Source organism: Stegostoma tigrinum, chromosome 24 (assembly GCF_030684315.1).
Source record: "Stegostoma tigrinum isolate sSteTig4 chromosome 24, sSteTig4.hap1, whole genome shotgun sequence".
Lineage (NCBI taxonomy): Eukaryota > Metazoa > Chordata > Chondrichthyes > Orectolobiformes > Stegostomatidae > Stegostoma > Stegostoma tigrinum.
In genome coordinates, this window is record NC_081377.1 from 12,998,532 (window position 1) to 13,017,824 (window position 19,293).

The 19,293-nt window shown below is 40.7% G+C and overlaps 1 long non-coding RNA gene across 2 annotated transcripts in view; it reads right to left on the reverse strand.

The window, feature by feature from the left end:
• Positions 1-19,293, reverse strand: part of LOC125464897 (uncharacterized) — a 147,678-nt gene that overhangs the window by 52,426 nt on the left and 75,959 nt on the right. Inside the window, exon 1 of one of the 2 annotated variants that reach the window (XR_007250113.2) lies at positions 16,383-18,602. The exons of the other annotated variant lie outside the window; for it this stretch is intronic. This is a non-coding gene — a long non-coding RNA (uncharacterized LOC125464897). Of the gene's footprint in view, positions 1-16,382; positions 18,603-19,293 lie in introns of those variants that run through there. 2 annotated transcript variants of the gene reach the window in all.

A 19,293-nucleotide genomic window follows, 5' to 3' on the forward strand; every position in this document is an offset into this window, starting at 1 on the left:
TGGGGATCTATCACTGAGGTTTAGATGAATGAGGGAGAATTTCAAAGAAACCTACAAAATTAGATAGAGTAAACGCTAGACGGGTGTTCTTGATGTCCAGTGAGTACAGAACCAGGGGTCACAGTCTAAGGCTAAGGGATAGGCCTTTATAGGATCAAGATGATGAGAAATTGTTCGCCCAGAGAGTGATGAGCCTGTGGGGTTATCTGCTGCAGGAAACCATTGAGGACAAAACATCAAACATTTCAAGAAAGAAGAAGATACCAAGCTGATAGTAGAATTCCAATTTACCACTGATTTTGGCAATAATCATGTGTTCACATTTTGAGGAAAAGCAAGTACCTCATTTCTTAAGATAATAAAATGTGAGGCTGGATGAACACAGCAGGCCAAGCAGCATCTCAGGAGCACAAAAGCTGACGTTTTGGGCCTAGACCCTTCATCAGAGAGCTTAACAAACATCATCCTGTCACAGAATTACAACCTGGGCTTGCTGATTCACTTAAATGTATAGTTTTGACATCTGAATGCGGTAATTGTCTTAATACGAGAAGAGAATAGCAATGAGATGAGTGGTTCCAGCTCTTAGTGGCTGGAAGGCCTACTCTCCATCCTTGTCTCGCAAAGAGAATTCATCTTCAAAGTGGGCCTTGGCTTCTCTTACCAAAACTGGACATTATTCTGTGAGTCCAAGAAATGTTGCCTGCATCTTTGACTGGCATCCATTGACATCCTAGCCTTCAGGCAAAGACTTGCTATATGTTCTAATAACAGCCAACTAATAGATTCATAGTTGGACATTAACTTACTGATTTCTAAGTCAGTTAATTTAAGACTAATATCTTTGGTTTTTAAGAAATTCATAATTTGTAAGTTCCTTCCTTCCTTTCCTTTCAGTTTCTACCTCGTATACTTGTGTGTGTAAATAAACCAGCAAAGGAGTTAGCCTTCCTTTTGAACGTTCTGTGTGTAAACTCTATCTTTTATTTCTTATTAAAAGATTTATTGTGAGTCTATTTTTACAACTGAAAACAAAAAAGGATTTGCAGATCATGCCTTGGCCTAGCTCACAATGCAGTGGGAACAGAAAAGGAAAAGACCAAATCAAATAAAGTGTCACATAAGAGGGAAAAAAGTCATTATTAAATTTCCCCCTTTGTCCATGACACTAATAACCAACAAGAATCCCCAATACACGGATATTTTGTAGCAAATACATTATGAACTCAAGATAATGTTCTCTATAGGAACATAGGAGTAGGAGTAGACCATTTCAGTCTGCTCTGCCATTTAAGATTATGTTGATAATCTACCTCAATACCATTTCCTATGTTATCTCCATATTCTTTGATGTGAAAGGTATCAGGAAACCTATTTATCTTTGATTTGAACATGCTGAATGATCAAGCCTCCACTACCGTCCGAGGCAGACAATTCAAAACATTCACAACCCTCTGAGTTAAAAAAAAATGCTCCTCTTCTCAATCTTAAATGGTTTTCCCCTTATTCCAATAAAGTGCTCCCTGGTTCTTGACCTGCAACCTGGGGAAACATCCCTTTATTCTTCCACCTTGTCTCCTATTTGGACTTTTAAAACTTTCATGAGTTTTAATGAGATCACGTATTATTCTTCTAAACTTTAGAGAGTGAATTCCAGTCTCCACAACCTCTTCTTACCTCTCCACTGACTCCTTCAGAAATACAGACAAGATGCATTTTCTAAATGGGAAAAAAAACTCAGAAATCTGAAGTGCAAAGAGACTTCAGAGTTCTAGCCCAGGATTTTCTTAAGGTAAACTTGCAGATTGAGTCAAAAACTGAAGTTATTGGAAAAGCTCAGCAGGTCTGACAACATCTGTGATGAGAAATCAGAGTTAATGTTTCAGGTCCAGTGGCCCTTCCCCAGAACTGATGGTAGCTGAGAAAATATTGGTTTATATGCAGACATATAGGGTCGGGGGAGGGGGTAAGGAATAAACAAGAGGTGGGTTTCGAGCCCAAAGAGAAAGAAGAGCAGTTTGCCAGACAAAGGAGTAGATAGTGATCTGGCTAGGAGGGCAAATTGCTGTCTATACTCTGGTAGTAGCTAACAATGGGTAGTCTGTAATGGCAGACTATGTGATAACAAAGCCTTGTGTGTGGGGTAAGGGGCTGGAACATGGGAGAGTTCAGGCCCTAAAATTATTGAACTCGATATTAAGTCTGAAGGGCTGCAGTGTCTCCATGTGGAAAATGAAGTGTTGTTAACTGCAGTTTGGCTACTTTGCCCCTGAAATAATATTTATATACAGTCCACAGGGAGATTCATGCATATTGTTTGCTGACTGGCCAATGAAGAAACTGCCTGAATATGAAATATCCAGATTTAGAATTGAAATTCACATTATCCAGTGGGCAGGCTGATATTGGAATTAATCTGCCCTGTAGATGTCCACATAGTTTAAATTAAGACTCAATAGATTGCAAACATTCTGTCTGCAAAAAAGACCCTGAGCTTCCCATTGTCTGCTATGTCAACACATTATCTTGATTGCTGGCCAACATCTCTGTCTCAGGCTTGCTGCAATTCTCCAGTGAAGCTCAGTACAACCTGGAAGAACAACACCTCATTTTCCATTTGGGTGCTCTACAGCCTCTGGACTCAAAATCAAATTCAACAATTTTGGGGCCTGAGCACTTTCTCCCATGTCTTTACTTAACCCCCACATCCTCGGCTTTGTTATCACATGGCCTGCTATTACACACAACACGTTGTTAACCACTAACAGTCTCCATTAGCAGCTACTCATTCTCCTAAACTAACCATCGTCCACTCTTTTGACTGTACAACAGTTTTTCTCTCTCTTTGGACTCTATCTCCACATACGATTTACTCCTTACTCCCTCCCCTCACTCTACCTTCTGCATAAAAAAAAGCTTTCCTAGCTGCCATCAGTTCTGAGGAAGGGTGACTAGACCCAAAGCATAACTCTGATTTCTCTCTACAGATGCTGCCAGACCTGTTGAGATTTTCTGGCAATTTCAGCATTTTTTAAAACATACTTGCAGGGCTGGTGTCAAAATGATATAACATAACTTGGAAATTCATCATTTATTATTCTCTGCCAGGCTTATTGTTACAATCTCATCTGATTTTATTACCAGACAAGTCATATCCCTAACAGAAACCTGGCTTGGTAGATCATAAAAAACAAAAAAAAACTGTGAATGCTGTAAATCAAAATCAAAAACAAGAATTGCCGGGAAAGGGTCACTCTACCTGAAATGCTAACTCTGCTTTCGCTCCACAGATGCTGTTACACCTGCTGAGCTTTTCCAGCACTTTCTTTTTTAGCAGATCATATTTTGATTGGGTTAGGTTTTAACAAAATAATCCCTGGCTGAAATGTGATCACGCAAAATCGCTGATATTGCTTTAACAATACAACATTGTTCCCTGACCCTATATGTCTGCATATAAACCAATATTTTCTCAGCTACCATCAGTTCTGAGGATGGCTCACTGGACCTGAAACATTAACTCTGTTGTAGTTTATTATGAAGGAAATAAAGATAAAACAGAATAAATTAAATCATTTACTTGTGAAAAAAAATCAAAGACTTGTCAGCACACATTAATCCCAAAAAACTCATGAATTGCAGGGAAACAAAACTGCCTTTTCTTGTACCAAAATGCACACTTTTCGTACTGTCACCAAAATATCACTTTTACAATGTTTACAGTGAAAATTAGTTAACAACACTTGATTTGGAGAAAGGTATAACCATGTGCTGGAAAGAACTTAAACTGTTTTTGTGACCAATTGAGAATTCCCATTGGCTCTTAACATTGGCATAATTTTAAAGGGACTTCACACTTAAATAAAGCACCTGCAGGATCTGTGTAAAATAACAATGGAATGCTTTTACGAAGTCTTCAACCTCATGTGGTGAAAGGAGCTGTCAGCATCTTTCTCCTCCACTAATGCACACGAGGTAACCAGTGGCAGGTTGAAATGACGGCTTCTGCACAAATCACTTTCTAGCTCTGTTTATTTCAAATAATATATTCAAATTTTATTTTGGAATGTTATTGTGCCTTGGGACATAATTTGAAAATGAATTGTTCCTAATGGCCCCATCACACATTGTACTTCTCTTTAATTATGTTTCCAACACAGTAATTCAACAGCCTATGGCATTTAACCTCACTATGTTGTGCATTCTAACCACAATAATATAATCACTGGGACAAAATGTTCCTTGCTTTCCCGCTAACATTACACTTTGCTCATAAATACCAGATCTTTTCTGGGGCTTTTGACCGTTTTAATAAGCATAATTTCTACTCCATCCATTGCAATACCTGAGATCAGTCAGAGGATTCCAGCTCAGTACAAGCTGGGCCTTCCCAATTAGCAGGTTGGCACAGCTCTCACTACTTCTTGCCAGAAAATGAATCCTCCTCACTTCAGTGAAGGACAGCTCTCCCTGCAACAAATGTGGCTTCAGTACAACAAGGATGTAAAAGATCATCTGAAATTTGGCCTGTACCTGGATTCAGAGAGAAATTAATTTGTCTGTACTCCATTATTGGGGGTGGCATGGTGGTTCAGAGGTTGGCATTGCTGCCTCCAAACACCAGAGACCCAGATTTGATTCCTGCCTCAGGTGATTATCTGCGTAGAGTTTGCACATTCTCCCCATGTCTACGTGGGTTTCCTTCCACAGTCCAAAGATGTACAGGTTAGGGTAAATGTGCAGGTTAAATTGTCCGCATTTAGCCTTGTTGTTTTCTTCACAGATGCTGCCAGACCTGCTGAGCTTTTCCAGCAACTTCTGTTTTTGTTCCTGAGTTACAGCATCCTCAGTTCTTTCGGTTTTTATTTGTCATGGTATTTTATAATTTATATTTTATAAAATTGCCTATCACGTCCAGAGATGAGTAGACTAGGTGAGTTAGCCGTAGAAAGTGCAAGGTTTCGGAGAAAGGTTAGGGGGATGCGTCTGAGTGGGATGCTTTTTAGAGAGTTGGCATGGACTCAATGGCCTGAATGGTCTGCTTCCATACTCGAGGGATTCTATGATACTGTTGAAAGTTCATACAGGCCAAGCTATCATTCCAGTGCAGACTAAAACTGACATTGAAGAACAATAATCCCAATCCATATAACTATTGCAGAATATATACCTTCAGCCCCTCTAAATAATCAAAGAAAACCAAGAAACAGAGATCACTTCAACTGTTTCATTTGAATCATCCTTTTGTAATCAGGGGTGAATTTTATGAACACATGGGAGCAGGTTGATGGGGAAGGAAGTGATCGTAAAGTTGTAAGTGAGGCTACACCAGGTAAAAAACAATACAGATTGCCTCCATGAGTGAACAGATTCTTACAACACTAGAATAGCTTGTCTTTGAATTCTAGAGATGGTATTGAATTCAAATTTCACTGTCTACTATGGTGGGATTTGAAGCCATTCACTGAAAATATTAGCTCCGTGTCCTGGATTGTAAGATCAGTGACACTATCACACACCACCACTTCCATATTTAATACAAAGCCTAACGTTCATTCCAGCTGGTACATCCCTGCAGATTTTTAGCCCTCAAATGTGATAGACTGCCTTGAGAATTCCACAAGAAGTTAGCTCCTTACCAAAGAATAAGCTGTTCTAATCATTTTATGTCTCAGTCACTTGTATATATAATTAATTTCCCCTCCAACTATTCTATTAACTTCATGCACTGCATCCTGCTCAGTTCAGCTTCTTGGGTTTTGAAGTGTCCATGATAGATTAAAATTTAAAATTTTCCTTGTGTCCTAATGCAGCAACAGACTTGGTCCTCTTCATTCTCTGCAACCTATTCCAATTCGCCTAACTTCCAAGGACTCTGTTTTTCCATTTCTGACATTTTGCATGTGTCTGGTGACTGAAGGACCTGTGCTTTTCGCTGATAACATTGCATTTCTGTCCCTAATGTTGTCTGCATCTCTACCTTTCAGTCTTCCTGTAAAAGACTCCTTAAAACCTAAACATTATGGCTATGCTTTTGATACCTGTCCTAACGCCTCCTTAAGTGGCTAGGAGCCAAGATTTGTATTCATTATGTTTGTGAGAAACAATTTTGAATAGCTTGCAATATTTAAGGTATTATTTAAGTACCGTTGTCATTATTACGACTAACTGCTTAAACCTAAGCCAGCCTTACACTAGCCCCATTGGATTGAGTTTTGATATATCTGCTTCCAACAGTGAATTCTAGGATAAGTAATCAACCTTTTCAGGGATGTTATTACATACCTCTGCAATAAGTGAAACCTGAATCTGGGCCAGAGGCAGGGTTTCTACCACTGCAATCGCCCTATCAACAATGAATTGCACCCTATTATTCTAAATAATTGCTTCATTAAATAGCACTAGCTTTTTAATGATTTTTTTGTTTCTCCTTCTGTTTTTCTCTTATGATATCTTATGCCTCATCAGTATACCTCTTAATTATTTTACTGTTTGTCGACCTATTTCGTCTCCCTGTTTTACTTTTCACCGTGTTTACAAGGGGCTGTCACGGTGCTAGTTTTGCTCACCTTGATCTGAGCAAACTTCTTTTGGGGAGGATTTGAAACAGCTGGCTGTCCTGTCCTTACTCTACCCTCTCCATTTATCTGGCCTTGGGAGATACAGCCTGGCTAACCATGCATCACTCATATCTCTCACTCTCACATTTACCATGGGTATTTTGGAATAATTTACAGGTTGACAATCAACCTGCTCGTCTAGTAATGATATTTCTTGTTCTACTTATCTTCCTTGTTTTTATAGTTCTCCACTAACAATGAATCCTGCTTTTTATCTTGGATTACCTAGCCCTGAATGTCTTTTACCAGGTTAATCAATGAACACAGATATGAAATTGTGACCTTTCATTTTAGAAATCTTCCTCATGTTCAGTTCAAACAAATCTGATTAATCATGATATTTTCCATATTAGTTTGCCAGCCCTGAGCAGTGAGTATTTCCTTTCTGAGGCCAAGCATTTAACATCCAAGAAATATTGGTTCAGTGCTTGCCAAAAACATTTGATAATGTCAAATTCATGTATATGCTAGACCTAAAGACTTTAATTTTTTGGCAGGTCAAAATGTCTGAATGATGCATTTGATTGTTACCAGGTTGAATATTTAGTTTCGTTTCTGCAAATGGTGTTATTTAATCAGGTTATTAGAGATTTGTAGGCTGATAGGTATAGGATGTATTATCTCAGAAACCTTGAAAAAAAAACCCATAAAACAAACTTACTTTACAATCCATTACAGAATAACAATCTTCTATCATTACATGTTGCTGCTAAGTGTGCCAAATGGCTTCTCTTAAAACTGCCAGTGGCTGTTATTATTACTTTTCCTATTTCATTTAATCGAATTACCCACAGACATTTGTAGATTACTTTTGATTTTCATATGCAGTTCACAAGAACATAAGATAGATTTGATTGAGAAGTGCAGAAAGCAAAGCCCCGTGTTTAATTCTCTTTAATTAATTTTCAATGATGGAATGGGTGACACATTTTTTGGTGGGTGCATACTGGCTTTGGCTCTGAAAAGCATTTCTTTGAATCTATGGAGTGTAGCTATTGAAGGGAACAGTATTTTTAGATGGCTGTTCTAGAGTGTAGGATCACCTCGACTGTTACCTTCAAAATCCTACCTGTCCATTTCTTGTGTTTTGGTCAGCAGTTTCAAGCTGTGCTCACCCATTTTGCAGTCATCGTTTAATTTTGAATTATGGCCTGGACTTAGATTGAATTTGTATTGCTTGCTGTCTTACTGCTTTACACAATCCGTCCCAAACTTTACTCTTTAACATTTCTTCATAACTTAGATGCTGGGATAAATCTGGTGACTTTTCTGTTTACTGCCTTCTGGATTTGAATTGTTTTACTGACTGTAACTAGATGAGTTCTGAACATGTGACCTAACCAGAGAAATACTTCACTTTAACAAAAACAGAATTTGTTGGAGAAACTCAGTAAGTCTAGCTTTGACTGGAGTTCCATCACTCGTCTCGAAATGTTAACTCTGCTTTCACTGCACAGATGCTGCCAGATCTGTTGAATTTCTCTAGCAATTTGTGTTTTTGTTTCAGATTTCCAACAACCATAGTTCTTTGTTTTGTTTTAACGGCCTACTTTAAGTATTGTACGCTCTGTCTTATATTATATTATAGTCTGTTGACTGTCAAGCTGTCAGTCTTTTTTCTTTGGTGGTTGTTACCGTACAATGATTGGCAACATTCAGTTTTAACTTTATTGATATTCTTTGATCCCTTTCAAATGCAGCTTTAGCTGTTTCGATGTTTATGGAGAAAACCTGCGATTCATTTTTCCCTCTTGTATGCAAATACATTGATTTTTTTGTGTTAAATTAACCTGCTATTATGCCACTGTTTACCTCTTCTATCTAAATTTCAACTTATCTAAGAAATGACAGACCTGCCTAAAGGAACTGAGACAATCGCAAACTGTAATTGCATTGCTTAATGTTTCTCTGTTTCTAATCATTGCATATGTGACATGTAAAAGTAAGATAATGTGTTTTAAATCTCTGAAGTAAGCATCTAAAAATAAATAACCTCTTTTACTTTTAAACTCACAAGATGCTACCGCTTAAATTATTTATTTGGGGCAATCATACTGTAGTGAAGAAAATAACAATTAATTGTAAATATATTTGATCACTGTCAATAAGAAGGAAAACGTATCTTATGTCTTTATGTTGCTGACCATTCACCTACACTGCCAATTCAACAAGACTACACTTTGGCCTTCTGACTATATCACAAAGCTGTGTCAAATGCTCCCTTCAACTACCCAACTGATTACTCAACATGGCAAACCTAACAACGCCTTACGCCACCCTACTTGTTCTCAACCATTCAATTACCTCCCAACTACCACTCTGATCCCTGACTACCGCCTAACTACAATCTTTAGCCAAACCAGCTACTGTCTCAACTACCCCAACCAACCTAATTAACCCCTTACCACCCCCTCACTACTCTTGACCCAAATCCCTACCTCACCCAATTAACATATTTCCTAATTGACACATGTCACCCTATTGCAGAGATGGAGAGCCTGTACACTATTGTCGCACCTGAATAAAAGCTCTTCCTACTTCTAAACGCACCATGAAAGAAGGAATAAAGCTTTTGCCATGTGTAAGCCATAGAATTTTGCAAAGCATTATGACTTTGAGGAATATAAAAGTTTGAATGATAAATGCAACACAGAATAGCTTTAAGAATTTGTTGACCTTAATTACTTTTAATCAGGATCAACTCCCAGCCTAAGTCAGGGTTGGACAAGAAGGAACTAAGAGTGAAAAACTCGCAAGCTGGAATTTAATCTTTGTTGCTGTTGGATTCAGCGCAGCAATTAAAAGACCTTAATGCTGTGGGTGAATAAACCTGACTTTTTTTTAGCAATTAAGCTTTGATGTATGTGACTAGCTAGCCACCAATTCTTGGGTCTGTTTCAGCTTATTACATTAGCAATAAAGAATGAAGCACTCACATTTCCATGTTGCTGACAACACCGTCACATTGAAGTAAAAAATTAGGACCTATTGTCAGTAAGTTTTAGCGATAAATATGTGACATAAGTAATAAATCTAAAACTCTGACATAATGAATTAAATTGAAAGTGTGTCTGTTATTGCTTGTGCATTCATGTCTTGGAATTTGCAGGCTTACTTCCTCCCTTATCATCGTGGAAATGAAGTAACTCCCTCTGAAAGACTCAAAGGGCTTCATCTTTCATATTTCAGGCTATTGAAAAATTGGGTTGAGGTTCTTGGAGGGTTTCATGCAACGATGGCTCATAGCATCTTACCAAATTTGCCCTATTAACTACCCATCCTGAATGATATCCCTTGTGTTCGGATTCTAGCCCCTTCTTACGGAAAGAACTTGCCTCTCATTCAATGTCCATCCATGTTGCCACACCATATTTAAAAGATCATCGCGCCCGGACGGGCACTGGCATGCCAAAGCTGCCCTGCTGAGTTTTGGACTGAGAAAAGATGGGCTCTACCACCTTCAGAACTATGCCTCTCTCTTCACTGGCTGGAGCACATTCTTGCCAGATATGCTAGCCTACCTCCCACGCATTGCTTTTACAGTGCAATGCCACTCAGACAAAGCCAACCATTCCTTCCCACTTTCACAGCTTGACTGTAAATGGCCATTTATTTCCTTGAACCAGAAGCACCCTCCCTATTTGCCATGTACCAGTTGGACTTGGAGATGGCCCAGGGAGACAGGCTGCTTCGCTCCATTTGGACACGTCAACTAGGCGTGAAGAAGTGATAGTATGACTGACTGCCAGCATTGTTTAAAGCTGTATCATTCTGAGGACAAAGCAGCAGTAACTGAAGAAGAGCACACCTGCCTCTTTGTTGATGTTGAGGCATCAAGTTTCTTGACTGGGCAGACATGTGATATTAATGACATGCCAAGTTGTTGTAGATGGGTGTTGTCTATGCAGCAAAACTGAGGCTCTACTCCACACTAAGCCTGCTGTCATCATTCTCCTCAAGTGCAGAGTTCTCAAGTGAAGGGTGTGTGGACTACCGTGGGAGAGGAAAAGCTTCCACATCTGAGAAGAGGCTCCTACATCAAATAAGATGTAGGTTGTTTCAAAGGTGATACGGTGGCTCAATGGTTTGCACTGCTACCTCACTGCACCAGGGACCCAGGTTTGATTCCACCCTTGGGTGACTGTCTATGGGAGTTTACACGTTCTCCCTGTGTCTGTTTGGGTTTCCTCTGGGTGCTCTGGTTTCTTCCCACAGTCCAAAGATGTTGCAGGTTGGGTAGATTAGCCATGCTAAATTGCCCACAGTATCCAGGGGCATGCAGGCTAAGTGGATTAGCCACGGTTAATACAAGGTTACAGGGTAGGGTACGGGGATGGGTCTGGGTGGGATGCTCTTCAGAGATAGGTATGGGCTCAATGGGCTGAAAGCCTTCTTTCACACTCTAGGTATTCTATGATTTATGTTAGCAACTAGTTGTAGGCCACATTGATGTGATATACATTGCTATAGTGACTTTGAGGACCAGATCTTGGGGCCTCACTCCTTTGAGAACTGCACTATTCTGTCCACATAAGATCTTTGTATTGTTGGACTTATGACATTCGTCAGTATTAACCCTTCCAAGTCAATGTACAACAATAGGCCTCTTTGCCTATTGTTCAGGACATACTCAACCTGCCAGATAATGGGAAAGGCTTTAATCCCTGACTGAGGACCATGATTTATCTCTTGTCTCTTGCTGGAGAAAGCTCAACTGCTCCATTCTTCTCACTGTGACAGGGACTAGAAAGTCTCACCAAATTTCTATGTCCTCTTCGTTTCATCTGAGATGTACTCATTGACATGTTCTCAGTTATATACAGAAGAAAAACTTGGTTGGGTTGTCTATAGCTATTAAGTCAGGTCTCAGTTCGGGATTTCTTTCCAAACCATTTGAAAACCTTCCATTCGTTCAGCGGCAGGATTCGGGAGAGAGCCCGAGGGGACTGCTGAGAAGGTAAGTGCTGAGTATAATAACTTATCATTAGTGCTTCAGGGCCTTCATTTTTGGCGGCGGCGGAGGAGGAGGAGACTGGGAGCGAGAGGACCCCTGGGAAATATAGTTTGGGCAGAATCAAAACCTGAGACCCCACAAGAGTGGTGTCTCCCACTCTTCGACCTCCTCTAGCCTAAGAATAAATGGGTAAGTTATTCTCTAATTTTTACAAACCTTTCGGGGAAGTTTAAGTTTAGAGGGGATGGCAGCCAGGGCAGTACAATGTTCCTCCGACAGGATGTGGGAGGCAGCAGTGACTCTGCTGACTTAACCTGTGAGAAGTGCACCCAACTCCAGCTCCTCAAAGACCGAGTTAGAGAACTGGAGCTGGAGCTGGGTGACCACAGGATCATTCGGGAGGCTGAAGTGGTGATAGAAACGAGCTCCAGGGACATAGTTACCCCTCAGAATGAAGGCAGTTGGCTTACAATAAGGAAAGGGAAGGCAAGAAAACAGTCAGTGCAGGGATCCCCTATTATCGTTCCCCTCAACAATTAGTATACTGTTTTGGATACTGTTGTGGTTGGTGGTGGGTGTCGGGGGCCTATCAGGGGTAAGGGACTGGGTCTCTGGTACAGGGTCTGGCTCTGTGGCTCAGAAGGGAAAGGAGAGAATAGGAAAGCAATTGTAGTGAGGGATTCAAAAGTTTTGGCGCATCAGGCGGTTCTGTGAACGCGAACGAGACAAATGGATGGTATGCTGCCTCTCGGGTGCCAGGATCTGTGGTGTCTCAGATCGTGTCTACAAGATCTTTAAGAGGGAGGGTGAGCAGCCAGCAGTCATGGTACACATTACAACCAATGACATTGGTAGAAAAAGGCTTGAGAATGTGAAAGACGAGTACAGGGAGTTAGGGTGGAATCTGAAGTCCAGGAAAAACAGGATAATTATCTCTGGATTACTGCCAATGCCACGTGATAACAGGGTAAGAAATAGGGAGAGAGTGTTAATTCAGTTAGGCAAGAACTGGGTAACATAAATTGGGAACAGATGCTGTCAGGGAAGAGCACTGTAGAAATGTGGAGAATGTTTAAGGAATGCATACTGCATGTGTTCGATATGTTTGTCCCTAGCAGGCAGGGAAGGTGTGGTGGAGTGAGGGAGCTTTGGTTCTTAAGAGAGGTTGAACGACTGGTTAAGAGGAAGAAGGATGCTTGTATAAGGTTTAGGAAACAAGGATTGGAAAAGGCTCCAGAGGCTTCCATGTTAGCCGGCAAGGAGCTGACGAAAGGGCTTCGGAAAGCTGTAAGAGGGCAAGAGAAAACCGTGGCAGATAGGATCAAGGAAAACCCCAAGGTTTTTTATCCATACATGAGGAATAAGAGAAAGACCAGAGAAAGGGTAGGGCCAATCAAGGAGTGTAAAGTTAATTTGTGTACAGAGCCTAAAGATATAGGAGAGATCCTTGATGAATACTTTTCTTCAGTATTCACAACTGAGAGGGACCTAGTTTTCGGGGAGGGCAGTGTGAAACCAGTTGATAGGCTAGAGGAGATTGCTGTTAGTAGGGAAGATGTACTAGGAATTTTGAGGAACTTGAAGATAGATAAGCCCCCCAGGCCTGTTCGGATTTATCCAAGGATTCTATGGGAAGCAAGGGAAGATATCGCAGGGCCTTTGGCGATGATCTTTTCATCCTCACTGTCCATGGGTATAGTGCCAGAAGATTGGAGAGTGGCAAATGTCATTCCCATGCTCAAAAAAGGGAATAGGGATAACTCCAGGAATTACAGGCCTGTTAGTCTTACTTCAGTGGTGGGAAAATTATTGGAAAGGGCTCTGAGAGATAGGATTTTTGATCACTTTAAGAGGTGCAGTTTGTTTTGTGATAGTCAGCATGGATTTGTGAGAGGTAGATCATGCCTCACAAACCTTGTTGAAATCTTTGAAGAGGTGACCAAACACGTGGAGGAAGGTAGAGCTGTGAATGTGGTATACATGGATTTAAGTAAGGCATTTGATAAGGTTCCCCATGGTAGGCTGATGCAGAAAGAAAGGAGGCTTAGGATAGGGAGAAATGTCGTAGATGGGGTTCAGAATTGGCTGAGCCTTAGAAGACAAATGGTGGTACTGGATGGAAAATATTCAACATGGTGCTCAGTTACGAGCGGTGTACCACAAGGATCTGTTCTGGGTCTTCTTCTATTTGTGATTGTTGTAAATGATTTGGATGTGGGAGTTGAAGGGTCAATTAATAAGTTTGCGGATGATACTAAGGTGGGTCGAGTTATGGATAGAGCGAAGGGTTGTTCTAGGTTACAAAGGAACACTGCTGGGATACTGAGCTGGGCGGAGAAGTGGCAGATGGAGTTTAACCCTGAAAAGTGTGAGGCGATTCATTTTGCAAGGACAAGTTTGAAAGCAGAATACAGGGTTGATGGAACAATTCTTGGCAGTGTGGAAGAGCAGAGGGATTTTGGGGTTCATGTCTACAGTTCCCTGAAAGCTGCCACCCAGTTGGATAGGGTGGTTAAGAGGGAGCTTGGCGTGTTAGCTTTCATCAATAGAGGGATTGCATTCAAGAGCCAAAAAGCTATGCTCCAGCTATATAAAAGCCTGGTTCAGCCACATCTGGAGCATTGTGTCCAGTTCTGGTCACCTCATTACAGGAAAGATGTGGAAGCATTGAAAAAGGTACAGAGGAGATTTACCAGGATCTTGCCTGGAATGGAGGTAAGGTCTTATGAGGAAAGGGTGTGAGAGCTAGGGCTTTTCTTTTTAGAACAACAAAGGATGAGAGGTGACTTGAAAGAGGTGTACAAAATGATCAAACGTATAGATAGAGTGGACAGCCTGAGACTTTTTCCTCGGGTGGAGGTAGCTATTATGAAGGGGCATAGTTTTAAAGTGAATGGAGGTAGATCTAAGGGAAACGCCAGAGGCAAGTTCTTTACTCAGAGAGTGGTAAGGGCTTGGAATGCATTTCCTGAGAGGGCAGTAGAGTCGGCCTCATTCGGGGCATTTAAGCAGCTATCAGACATGCATATGGCTGATAGTGTAAGGAGGGGTGAAGGTTAGATTGACTTTAGGATAAATGTTCGGCACAACATCATGGTCTAAAGGACCTGTATGGTGCTCTACAGTTCTATGTTCTATGTTCTAAACTGGCTTCTTCCATCCATTAATTTATGAAGTAGTTTTATACTCTGAATGTTTGGAAGTTTGGAAGATGGGAACTTCTGACGACTTAGCCATCTTTGTCACTTAAAAGTTGAACTGCATCACATTGTCATTTAATAAATAGTCTTTGAACAAAATGTCAAATACAGGAATCTATGCTCAGAACAATTTCAGATTATCAACACTTAACACATGTATTAAGAATAAAAGCTGTGTTTTCCAAAAACAATTCATTTTTATTGCACACAGTGGCTCAAATCTTTTGACATACGCCAGAATCATTCAGTGGAATCTTTGCAGCCATGAATGACATGAGTAATGATGAGTGAGTTGGGAAATTATCATGAGATCAGAAACATGAGATTCACAACAAACAGCCCACAATTTTAGTGCCAAGATGACAATCTCACTGGAGAGTTAGTGAGAGACGAATTTGCATGCATTAATGTCTCATTATTACCTATTATTTCCTTATGCATATGCACTTCACTATTTTATCAGGCAGTAGTCGGAAACTAAACGGTGACAATTTCCAACATGAAACAGGCAGCTGCTGACTACAGCTCACCACCTACTTCTCCAGGCTTCCATATAGACCAGCAGTTCCCAACACCTCAGGGCATACAAAATAGCAGTGAACATCTGTATTTGTGATCCACTGAGGTTGGTATTAGATGTGTAGCATCCTCAATACATCATCCTGGCACCTCTCTGATTTTCTTATAATACAGTTCAATACAGCACATTGGAGTGCGGCAACAACTTTCAGTCCAATGCTGCTTTGCGCATAGGGATGGATACCCTAATAAGTGGGAAACTTTGTTGACACAGACTGAGGATGCCCTGGGACACCTTCTGCAACTAGGGCCGATGACTCTGTTTTGCAACCCCTGGCTGAGGACCAGCATAGATACAATGCAGCCTATTCTTCCACCAGGATCACCATGGCGCAGATGTTCGGTCTCGATGCTTCTATTGTTTTGCAATAATCCCAGAGAGAGTGTGACAGGTAATCCTAACGAGCTGTGTGCTGCACATGAGAAGTGAGTAATGAGGGGAGGTGATGGATGTGGAAGGGCACGAGAGCAGCAGCAGTCTTCTGAGGAGGAAGATAAAGTCATTGAACAGGAGGAACATCACTTTAAGCATGAAAGAGCACTGCAGCATCAGGCACAACATGTCAGAAAGGACTTTATTGTCACATGCTTCCACCAGATGTGATCTGTGAGAGGATGGGTAAACTCTGTGGTTCATTCTTGTAGCTGCAGTTACGGCAACAGTCGAGCAGAGAGCTGATGATGTAAATCAACAAATTGGTGCTTCTATTTCCATTAAAGTGCCACCTCTGCTGCCTATATGCCCTCAATCTCCTATTAGTTTTCCTCCCACTATCTGCACTTTGAAGGTTGGCAGCATTTTAACCTGGCGTGTAACTGAGCTTTATGAATGGTGTTGACCATGCAAACCTATGACAGTCTGGGTGCCATTGAGCTCTCCTGCTGCTGGAGATTACATGGTAAGGAAACATAGCACCATGCGAGTGTGACACATACACAATGGGGTGAGCAGTGGACAGATGTGTCAGATATCTCACGAGAGATCATGGAGAGAAATTCTTCAAGAAATCTTTTGAAGTGGAAACTTACCCACAATCTGGTGACATTCACTCCTTTTGTTTCTGATGCTGCCTAGTGAAAAAAGACAGCATGCTTTATCTGGTTACATTTACAAGGGTTTGCTGTAGCATTCTGAAGAACATCTTCTGAACAGAAATCCAAGTAAACATTTGTAAAGGGGATCATCAGACAAGATTTGTTTTTTTTACAACATCAGCTGCTGTAGGATATGTTAAATGTCCAATCTGAATGTTTTGAATAGGCAAAGAGGACTCTGAGGTAGAAAAATGGGCGGGCAGGTCTGGTTTGAGAAGTACGTTGCTGTTTAGGAGCATAGCCAATACAGTAGATGGAAAAGGAGTTTGTGGCTAAAGGGACTGAGTGTTGGGCTAGTTGTGGCGGGAGTGTTGGTATTCTGTGTGGTTAGGAGGCTGAGATAGTTTGGTGAGATAATCAAAGTGGGATCAATTGTGAAATTAGCCCGATGTTACACCAGGTTTTAGTTTATTTAACATTTCCTGGGCAGCTATTCAGGTCAATAAGAAGGATCTGTTCCATGTCTCTGACTCTGACTTGAAAAAAGGCTTTTTTGGTGGCTTTCACAGATAGTCCTGGGGAGCAGGCTAATTGATTTTTTGAAGTTGCATTTTTTTGGACAATATCCAATGAGGCCCACATGTAAGGAATCTCAAGGGATCTTGAAATACATCTTTCAGTGTATACCTGGGTCCCCTACCTAGAGACTGAACTGTTATGGTTATAGGTGTAGAATAATACAGGAGGCCATACAACTCATTGTATCTGAAAGATCTACCTAATTGACCCACTTTCCTATTATTTTCCTATCAAATACTTATACAATTGTCTTTTGAAACTTAATGCTGCATCTACTTCCATTATCCTTTCACCCAACGTATTTTAGATTCCAGGGCTTGTTTTGGAAATTCTTCCCATTTGCGTTTGGTTCTTTTACCAATTGCCTTTGGTCTGTAGTTTGATGACTGATCCACCTGCCAGTCAACTTGGTTTCTCCTTGGGTAGGCATAATAATTCAAGAACTTGAAACTTTTATTAAATCCTTTGTTTTGTTTTCCCACGAGAACAAACTAACCTCTCTCTTCATTCCGTCTAACAGGAATTCCCTCATTCCTGGATTCATTCCAGTAAGTTTCTCCTGTGCCCTCTCCAAGGGTGACGTGGTGGCTCACTGCTGCTTAACACTGCTGCCTCACAGCACCAGGGACTTGGGTTCAATTCCAGCCTTGGGTGACTGTCTGTGTGGAGTTTGCATGCTTTCCATATGTCTGCGTGAGTTTCCTCCGGGTGCTTAGGTTTCCTCCCAGTTTAAAGATGTGCAGATTAGGTGGAGTGGCCATGCCAAATTGCCCATGGTGTCCAGGGATGTGTAGGATAGATGGATGGGAGGTGCAGAAAAAAGATAGGGTAGGGTTGTGTCTGGGTAGGATGTTTTTCAGAGGGTCAGTGTGTGGTTGTTGGGCTGAATGGCCTGTTTCAACACAGTGGAGATTATATGACTTCTGTCTCTTGGTTAAAGTTCTAAGGCACTCAGTACAAAATTGCCAAATGAAAATAACCAATTAAGAAGCATGGGTAAATACAGATGTAACTTAAGTGTACTCATTTAGATGGACTTTACCTGAACCATGTATGTTGCATTTCTTGAACTGAGCATTAATTTAATAAAAGATGAAATGGAATTTATTGGGGCTAATTCAGGTAATGTTACTGAGGCGTTTCTCACAAATGTAGCATTTATATTTAAAAACAATAATTCATGTAAGTTTAGACTTAGAAGAATCGAATGTAAGGCTTTTAATTCCTGCAGAAATATGAAGGTAGAATTGTTTATGTCCTCTCTATTTTCACCTTAATTCACTATAAGTTGCAGACATGTACCCATTTCCTCACAGTTTTCATACTTAGGTCATTTTGACAGAAAAGTTATGAAGCATACAATAGAATGTGATAAATTTGAAGAATCTGGAGTGACAACAAGTTAAGAAAAATCTGGCCTGCACAGGAACCAGAATAAACTAATAATAATCAAGATAGCAAATACATATGTTTAATAATTGTCACATTATGTCTAATGGTTAATCTGCTAGTGCAAGTTCAGGTCTCATACTCATGATAGCACTGTATAACAGAACGTGACTTGAGACTTTCGAAGTCAGAAATCGCATGACACCAGGCTATAGCCCAACAGGTTTATTTGAAAACACGGAGTCTCACTCCTTCTTCATGTGTTAATGAGAGAGGTAGTATCAGACACAGAATTTATAAGTAAAAGATCAAAGATGCACATATTGATTATGATGTTCTAAACAAACCCAAGATGCTGTTAAATCTAATCAGCTGCAAGGTTTTAATTGATTAATGTGCATATGTAAGTCCCCAATTTCCTCTGAAGTCACTGTCCTGAGAGAGCTAAATGTTTTATCAGCATAAAGAAGGGGTGATATTTTAGGTCAGACAATGCATGTTAAGTGTGACACCATGTTTAGAATCTGTTTGTTGTCTTGGTTTGGAGTCAGACTAGCTTTATTTCTAAAGTAGGAATTACAAAACACTACATTGATTAACTGTCTATAAATTGTGTGCTTTTTGAGCAAAATAGAGTATTTCTGCAAATACAAATTCATCCCATAGATTTACATGTGGGGGACGTGTGTGTGTGTGTGTGTGTGTGTGTGTGTGTGTGTGTGTGTGCGTGTGTGTGAGTGCTTCAGAGACTCTGTGTGTGTGTCTGTCTGTGTGTGTGTGTGTGTGTGCGCGCGCGCGTGTGAGTGCTTCAGAGACTCTGTGTGTGTGTGTGTATGTGTCTGCATGAGTGCCTCAGAGATTCTGTGTGTGTGTGTGTGTGTATGTGTGTGCGCGTGTGTGTGTGTGTGTGTGTGTGTGTGTGTGTGTGTGTGTATGT